This window comes from Lycium barbarum, chromosome 5 (genome assembly GCF_019175385.1).
Source record: "Lycium barbarum isolate Lr01 chromosome 5, ASM1917538v2, whole genome shotgun sequence".
Taxonomy (NCBI): domain Eukaryota; kingdom Viridiplantae; phylum Streptophyta; class Magnoliopsida; order Solanales; family Solanaceae; genus Lycium; species Lycium barbarum.
The window spans coordinates 125,281,182-125,290,795 of NC_083341.1; the positions used below are offsets into that span (position 1 = coordinate 125,281,182).

The 9,614-nt window shown below is 31.4% G+C and overlaps 1 pseudogene; it reads right to left on the reverse strand.

Moving 5' to 3' along the window:
• Positions 1 to 9,062: 9,062 nt before the first annotated feature.
• The window catches only part of LOC132639744 (flavonol 7-O-beta-glucosyltransferase UGT74F1-like), a 4,277-nt pseudogene continuing 3,725 nt past the window's right edge, over positions 9,063 to 9,614 (reverse strand).

Consider the following 9,614-nt stretch of genomic DNA (forward strand, 5'->3'; position numbering starts at 1 on the left):
TGTCCCTGTTTTTTTTCCTTCTTTCATTCTATTTTTTTAAAAAAAATTATTCGAAAGAAACGAGAAAATATGGATCTTATGAAATATAAGTGCCTACAATTCATATTTAGAAGCAACATACAAATGAAAAGGCAATAGAAGGAGAAGAAAAAATTGGCAACATTTATTTTCTTATTTTGCTTATTCAAGTTCATTGTATAATTGTTTAAATGATTTTTTAAAAATAATAATTAATGAGGAATGTTACAAATTTCTTTCGATAGAGAATTTTATATAGATGTTAAAACCACAACAACAATAACATACCCAGAAAAATCCCACCAAGTGAGGTCTGGAGAGGGTAGAGGATACACAGACCTTATTCTTATCTCGTGGGAGGTAGAGAGGTTATTTCCGGTAGACCCTCGACACAAGGGCATAAATGATTTAAAAGATCATGAACAACATTTTATTAGGAAATAATTAGTTTTTTTTCATATATTTATTATAAGACATTAGAATTTAATAATAATTTTAGATAACTTCATGACCACTCAGCGGGCATACAGTTACACTAATCTAATATATAATTTTGAGAATGAGGAAGGTGATGTATTTTGATCAGGAATCCTATTTATATTTTTTTCTTATTTTTTAAAAAAAAATATTTCCCTCATTCTTTTCATTTAACTCATGACACTACGTTAAATAAATAATTGTTTCTTAAAACTTCTATTAAAGGATCCAAACGTTTCAATCATAATAATTCATTAATTTGTATAGAAAATAACTGCTTCTACTAAACTCCTATTAGAGACAATCGAACAGGCTCGATCACTTCTTCCATGTTTATCTCTAAAATGAGAAGTGTTGAGATAAATAGTAAATTCACCAATAGCTGTTGAGGTTCTTTTTTTTTTTTTTTTGATTAACTTCCTCTTTGTATTTATTGTTTGCCAGGTTTTGTATTTCTTTCTCCTTTTTTCTGCAAGCGTAATTTTTTAGTTCATTGCCTATCTCTAATTATGGAAGTTGACTTTTGCACATGCATGCACGTAATTTAAGACATTTATTTCTTATGCTGAATGTAATTTTTTATGCATGCGTAGTTTGAGAAAGCAAACTTACATAATTTAATTTCATTGATAAAATAGAAGCTTATGAACTAATAGAGGTTGTGTTTGTAAAAATCTCCAACTCTCCATTCATTTTTTTTTTGAGACAATTGCATTGTTGCTACTGAGTTCCAGGTAGTGAAGTTTTAACATTGTTGATGCCAAAGAAACTGTAATACGGTATTACGGTTACGGGCCATATTTACTTCTTAATTAGTCGTTCCTCTGAATAAATATTAACTTCCGTTACCCATATTATTATTATTATTATTATCTTGCTCTGTAGCTTATCAACAAGACTTCATTTGTTTGTGTGTGTGCTTGCGACACTTTTCCTTAATTCATATGCTTCAGCTCTTCCACTTTTTATAGTAGATGGTACTTCTCCTAAAAAAAACAATGAAGCATTTTTTGTGAGATTGTTGTTGTTGTCGTCGTATTTTTATTTTGTTTGAAGTCATAATATATTTCAATAGTTGAATGTGAGAAGAAAAAAAGTTAGTCCGTAAATTTAATGAGACTTTTGTACGCGCGGACAAATTCACTAATTTCCAATTTTCTAAGGACAAGTTTGTGCCCATTCTGTAAGTGGATGGGCTTAGCCTTTGGGCTACACAGCATTGTGTAGCCCAGTTCTACTTGATTGGACGACTCATTTTTGAGATATAAGGCCCAAATGTAAGCCCATTGACCACTTGCTGTCGGTTTAAACAGATTTTTGCACGGATTGTCCTTCATACGGATTGTTCTTTAATTTGCCCCGCATATGCGATCTTAATTTTTGAAATGCCTTTTCTTGAGCTTGGGTTTTATCAGAAACAACCGCTCTACCTCTCAAGTTAGGGGTAAGGTCTGCATACACTCTACCCTGCCCAGACCTCATTTATGAGATTATTGGGTATGTCGTCGTTGTTATATGTATGTGGTCTTTGATTTTTCCCTTTGCTGCTTATTTAATAATAATATTCAGATATGCTTCGCTCGGCATAAGTTCTGTAACATTTTCATCTTTGGAAATTGATTTTTCGCCTCACTCGGCACAAGTTCTGTAGAAATTAAGTTATGCGGCATAAGTTGTGTGGTATTTTTCAAATTGTGTTGAGTGTTAAAAGTTTCGCCTTTCCAACATAATTTGTGTGGATGTGCTGATACATATGCCAAAGCTAAACACTAACTATGTCGAACGAAATCTAAACTTATGTCTTTTTTCAAATTATGCTGAATGTTGAAAGTTTTGTATTGTCCGGCATAACTCGTGAGATGTTATGATACATATGCTGAAGTTAAACGCTAACTATACTGGCCGAAATTTAGTTTATGCCGCGCCAAAGATACTGAAGGGCAAAAATTAAAGATCACAAATTTGAGAGACAAAAATTAAAGACCACTCGAAACAGGAGCATTTGTTGGAATAACCCTGTTTAAACTTTTAAGCTACTTTTTGTTCAGAAAACTTAACCGAGTATTCCGTTGAATGATTGGTGTTTAATTTTGTCCCTATTCTTAAAAATTATGCATAAAAAAATTCTTTTGATTTTATATACGTTGCAATTGACATTTTTACTCTTCCGGTTATATACACTGGACAAGAAGCGACGAAACTAACTGTCCACAACAAAATTCATTGGGCATCATAATCAAGATTTACATAGCCGAAAAAAAAACACTATTTAAACAGACAATAAGTAACTGTTAATTGCTAAATACTTCCTCCGTTCACTTTTACTTACTATGAACTTTGCATTTTCTTTAAGAAATTAAAAATGTATTGTGCATTTTATCATAATATTCATATTAATTGATGATTAAGTCTTGAAAGAAGATTTGGGGAACAAATAATTAATGTTAAGAGTAAACATAATTTTTTTTCTCTTGATATACTAAAATAGACAAGTAAAAAATAAAAATTATTTTAGTATTAAAAAGTAAAAGTGAACAAAGGGAGTAGTTCCAAGAAACAAATAGTTCGAAACTACAAGTAATTAGATATTGGGAAGTGGAGTGTATGAAGGTATTGATGGATTTTGGAAACCCTTTCTGTTACTCCCTTATTTCATTTTACTTGGCTCATGTTGATTTGACACTCTCGTTAAGAATGTATTTATTACTGTTTACTTTACTAAACTAACATTATTAATTATGCTGTGAAAGTCTAAATTTGACTACTAGTACTTTATGGTGTTGTTTAAGCCCCATTTGGACATTGTTTGAAACCATGTTTAGACATGCAATTTGGATATTTTAAGGAGTATTTTCTCTTATAGACATAAAAATCCCACAAATTGTGAAAACTATCAAAACATTCTCAATTCTTATATAATCTTACCAAATGAGCAAGTCATAGTTCATAACAAAATTAATAGGTTAATTCATAACAACCGGCTCAAAATTAATACTAGAAGATCTTTCTAAAAATACAACATTAATTGATCAAATTTTAGTTCAATAAATAAAATTAAACTATGGGTCTTTTTTTACAAAATTAAAAGGTTGGTAGACATAAATAAAATTTGGTGGAAGTTAATGAGATTAGTAAATGATTGATGGAGGTAATTGTTAAAAATATCTACCAACTTATGAGTCTTTTTTTTTTACAAAATATAAACTTATGGGTTAAATTTTATATTTAAAAAAGTTGAAATCATGGTTTCAAACCCCAAATCATGCCTTTTTGGATGATTTGGGGTTTGAAATGCATGATTTGGGGTTTGAAACCATGGTTTCAAACGTATGTCCAAACGCTGGTTTGAAATCATGGCCAAACGCCTACTTAATGATAAGGGTAGTATTGAAAGGAAAAAAATAAATTATTCTTAATTTCCTAAAATGGACAAGTAAAAAAAAAAATCATTTTGTCAAGGGAGTACTTTTTATGTGACAAACTTTTAATTGAGTTTGTTAAAAAAAAGAACAATATTTTGTTAATTTAATATTTCATCCTTAATAGAGGTGGAGCGAGAATTTGAAGTTTATGAGTTTAAATTCTAGGATAGCGATATTAGTTATTAGTCATTGTTGACTGGACCCTATGTGACATTTTAGCTCCGCCCCAATCCTTTGTGATGGCTTGCTTAGACCTGCAGGTAGGGGTGTTCATGGTTCGGTTTGGGTCGGTTATTGGTTAAAATCATAACCAAACCAATTTAGTCGATTTTTAAATGTCTAAAACCATAACCAAACCAAGTAAAATAATAACCACCGGTTTGGTTATTGTCGGTTTGGTTCGGTTTGATTCGGTTTTTCGGTTTATGACTAGCCGTGACAATTCAAATATTCTCTTTCTACATTCTTCAAATTTTTTATGAAACTCTTTTTTCCTCATAGCCCACAAGGGTGAACTTTGCTGCATATTGAGGGAAAGACACGCTGTTGGCAAATCAGGTGGACCAAACTTGCAACGCAGTTTAGATTCAAAAGAACAAGTCAAACAGAGGTTTCAAAATACAAACAACCCTTATGCTTACGACTTATTAGAGTTGGGCTTGGATTGTTGGACATACTCTTTTAAGATATGTGCCTTAAAAATAAGTAGACCAAAATTAAATTAATAATTAAAAGGTATAAAACATCTTTAATTATTTATGAAAAGTTAATATTATACATATAAATAATTATAAATTTTATGTATATAATTATCGGTTTGGTTCGGTTATTTATTCGGTTATTTTTTTTACTATAACCATAACCAAACCAAATATTATCGGTTTTTCAAATTTAAAACCAAACCAAACCAAACTAAACCAAATGTCGGTTATTTTATTCGGTTTGGTTAAATTTTTGGTTTGATTTTGATTTTAACCAAAACTGTGAACAGTCCTACCTGCAGGATATGAAAGTTCATTATTTTACTAGACGAGATAAAATGAAAAGATATATGAAACTCTCACTTACACTCGATAATTAGTAGTAGAAGGATAATCTTATTACTTAGCAAAACTAAAATTCCTTAATTTTTTAAATCACGTGTCTAATCAAATTATTGCAAAAAATAATATTCCTGTTGTGAAATTTGTCAATTATGTGGATGTACACTACTCTATTAATTAACTCACACACCTTCCCATAATTTCCCACACCTCCACAACCTCATCCATGATCTTTTCCCATAACGTCAATGATTAATGTCTTGTTTAAGATATTCCTTTTGTAATCCTACCTCGGTGTAATCGTATAAATAAAGGCATGGAATGTGAACACACTTGCTTACTTGAAAGAGAATAAGAAAAGCTCTCATCGCTTGTCTTTTGTACATTTCTTGTCTACAATGTGTTTCAATATTGTTACTCTTTTAGATTAATTTTATAACAATTCCTTTATAGTTTCAAGTATTGGCTATTAATTGTATACGATGGATTGTGAAATGCATTAATTAATGCTTTTATTTCAGAAATAAAGAAGTGAATATAACAAACATTAGAATGAGAGAATTAGATAGCTATCCATTAATGCTAGTTGAATAATTTAAATATGTTCACACAATTTAATGAAGTGTTAATAAACTAAACGCAATAGCAAATGCGTCGCTACCATCTGGGAAAAAAAACTATTTATAAAAATTATTAATTCACGTGAATCCATAATCAACCCTCCAATCCAACGAAGTATTTATTCATGAGTAGTTAATATGTAACTCAAGTAAAATTTTAATATTTAAATGTGTATTCAATTTAGTTGTCTCAATCTTAATAATAATAAAAAGCCTATATGGCGGTTTTATTTACATTGTTTTTGTTGGATTAGGATTTCCTTCTTTAGTGTTTCCCTTTCCTTTTCGTTTTCAGATCCTAATTCCTATTCCCCAAAGACTAAGACTGCAATATCACTAATTAATTAGTTGTTGATTTCCCAGTACTACATCAATGATAATAATAATAACGGGTTAATTAGTGATATTAAATTTGTTAAATTGTAACCTGTAGAACTCGTCAGACGGACTGCAATATCACTAATTAATTAGTTGTTGATTTCCCCGGACTATATCAATGATAATAATAATAATAATAACGATTTAATTAGTGATATTAAATTTGTTAAATTGTAACCCGTAGAACTCGGCAAACGAACGTTAAACCATATTTGTGAAAGGTCGTAGATTTGACACTTTAATCAGGATGAAATTCACAACATAATGAGAATCGAATTTACTGCGTGACAAAATCTGAAATATAATTTAAAAAGACATACTTTGGAAATTTTGAGTAGTTTAATCAGAAAAATTGAAAATCTATTCATTATATCAACCATCAAGAAAGTATACAGACATTGGACATGAAAGAAGTTAGAGCTCGTTTGGTTTAATGGATTGAGTTAAATCATTACGATTAAGATTATGTATTATTTTATCCAATGTTTGATTTATCTTTTGAACTATTTGATCTATATGTTGAACTATGTACAAGTACAACCTAATCCTAGTATAACTAATTAATACATCAATTGATGTATTTTTTATTTATTTTTTATATCAAACCCAATGAGATATCTTGCTTCTCTTTTCCTTTTTCACTTTGCTTAGCTCAAGTAACCGAGACTTCGGGTGTGTTCGGCGTGGAGGAAAATATTTTTCAATTTTTTCATGTTCGTTTGGTCAAAATTTTTGAAAAACATTTCTTTACGAAAATAAATTCCTCAAAAATGGGGAAAATGACTTCCCCAATAAAAATAGCGAAAACAAGTCTATAAGTGCATTCCACCAACCACCCAACCCACCCCCAACCACTCCCACCACCCCACCCCACCCCAACCCACTCCACCCCACGCCTACCCCATCCACCCACCCTGCCCCACCCCGACAAAAAAAAAATTAATTTTATTTTGAAAAAAAAGTTTTGACTTTTTTATTTTTTGCACCACCCCACCCCACCCACCCTGCTCCCCCCTCCCAAAAAAAATTTAATGTTGTTTTGAAACCCCACCCACCGTTCCCCCACCACCCACCCCTACCCCACCCCCACCTACCCCCACCCTACCCTCACCCCCTCCCAAAAAAATTAATTTTGTTTTGAAAAAAAAAAGTTTTGATTTTTTTTTTTTTGGTTTTTGCCACCACCCCGCCCCTGCCTCACCCGTACCCCACCCCCAAAATTAATTTTGTTTTGAAAAAAAAGTTTTGATTTTTTTTTTGGTTTTTTGCCTCACCCCACCCCCCTTTCCCGACACACCACCACCCCCTCCAAAAAAAAATTGAGGGTGGGGGGTATGGTTGTGGGGGTTGGTATGGTATGGGTCCACACCGGGGGGGGGGGGGATGTGGTGGTTTAGAAAATCCAAAAAAAATTAAATACTTCACAAAAAAAAATTGGGGTGGGCGTGGGGGTGGGTTTGGGGTGGAGTTGTGGGGCTTGGGTGGGTATTTTCCTGAAAATGTTTTCTACCAACCAAACGAACATGGGAAAATAAGTAAGAAATTCACTTATTTTCCGCTACCCAAACGAACATGAGAAAATAAGTAGAAATTCACTTATTTTCCAAGAATACATTTTCTTGTAAAACATTTTCCTTCTTACCAAACACACCCTTCAGGTGACTTCTTTTCCTCTTTTCTCTTATAATATATTTTAATTAGCTCCTGATCCCTAAAAAAAAAAGTTTTAATTAACTCAAAATGTTTTAACACTTCGTCAATAGAACCCAAAGTTGTGTTTACAGTTATTAGAACAGTTGGATACATTCATCCAAAACCAAAAGAAGAAAAAGAGAACGGCTATTACAAAGAGTTAGAAGCTAGGCCACCATAGATAGTCACTTAATTTTATTTGGTCTTTCAAGAGTCATTCAACTTTGGGTAAGCGGTCTCTATAGTCACTCAACTCTGTGGTCTTCCAAAAGTCACTCAACTATGAATAAGTAGCCTCTATAGTCACTCAACCTTGAATAAGTGGTCTCTATAGACTATAGTCACTCAACTTTGGTAATTGGCCTCCATGGTCATTTTAGTCGAACATATAATTTTCGGTACACATTTATTGATGTGGCAGTTATAATTTATTTTAAGAAAATATCTAAAAAAATAAAAATCAATGATTTATTTATTTATGATTTAATTCATCATAATTAGTGCATATAATACTAAAAGTTAGGATATTATTCATTATTAATACATAAAATTATGAACTTAGACAATATATCTCAAGTAATATTGCAAAGCATAGATAATAATAATAAAAACTTATTATAAGAATATAAAATTCTATCAAATTAAGATTTTAGGATCTTAATTTGGGTCTTCCGTTTGCTGAAAGTAACAAGGCTAATGTGTTACAATTTGAGAATTTTTTTGAGCAAAATGGCTACGGAAGAATTCCCAGGTGAAGATTCTGCTAGTAATAGTGAAGATAAAATTGAGGTTGAAGGAGGGAATAATGTCGTCGAGATAGAATCTTAGAATAGCTTTTTTTATTATTATTTATGCCTTGGAGTATTACTTGAGATACATTGTCTATGATCATTAGTTTTATGTATTAATGATGAATAATATCCGAAACTTTAGTATTATAGGCCTGAATTATGATGAATTGAATCCTAAACAAATAAATAAATTTAATTATTGATTTTAATTTTTAAGATATTTTATTTAAAATAAATTATAACTGCCACGTCATTAAATATGTACCGGAATTTATATTTTTGGCTAAAATGACTATGGAGGCCAATTAAACAAAGTTGAGTGACAATAGATGTCACTTATTATAGAGGCAACTAACCCAAAGTTGAGTGACTATAGAAGCTACTTTCCCAAAATTAAGTGATTTTTGGAAGACAAAACAAAGTTAAGTGACTATAGAGGCAACTTATCCAAAGTTGAGTGACTTTTAAAAGACGATAAAATTGAGTGACTATGGTGGTCAATTAGCCAAAATTGAATGATCATATAAGCTTCTAACTCTTATTACAAAAGACAAAAGTAAAATGAGAAAATTCCAGGGTTCAATCACATCAAAGATAAAACAATAAGAGAATCAGGGTCTATTAAATATCAATTGAGACAAACAAAAAATGTTACACCATTTCTTCCTGTCTCGTTGTCTTCATGGGCGGAGTTACCCGATAATAATCTAACTTCATTGCTATCAATTGGCCTAATAAGCCATCAAAATAATACTCCAATAGACTACATATGATAAATTAGAAGGAAATCAACAATTTCTTGTACTTCATCTAGCAAGCTAGTTTAAGACTGTCCACAAATTTAGTTATAGACTTGTCCTTAGCCAAATTTCTCAATTTTCTAGCATTTCTCTTAATCTCATAACTATTCTCTCCTTCTATTACCTCCTTTAAAAAAAACAATAACTCTTCTCTTCGATCTAACAATTCCAAACTCATCCAACTTAGGCCTCACACCAATTTTACACATCTCATCTATAAATTAATGTCTGGAATCTTGGGTTACTAATTGGTGGAATACTGGGCAATCCGATTTTTTTTTTTTAATAATATTCAAGAAAAGAGTCTTCTAGAAAAATTCATAGAATTAGAGGAACTCCTCTTCTTGGACGAAATGATCAAGGAATACTCGGA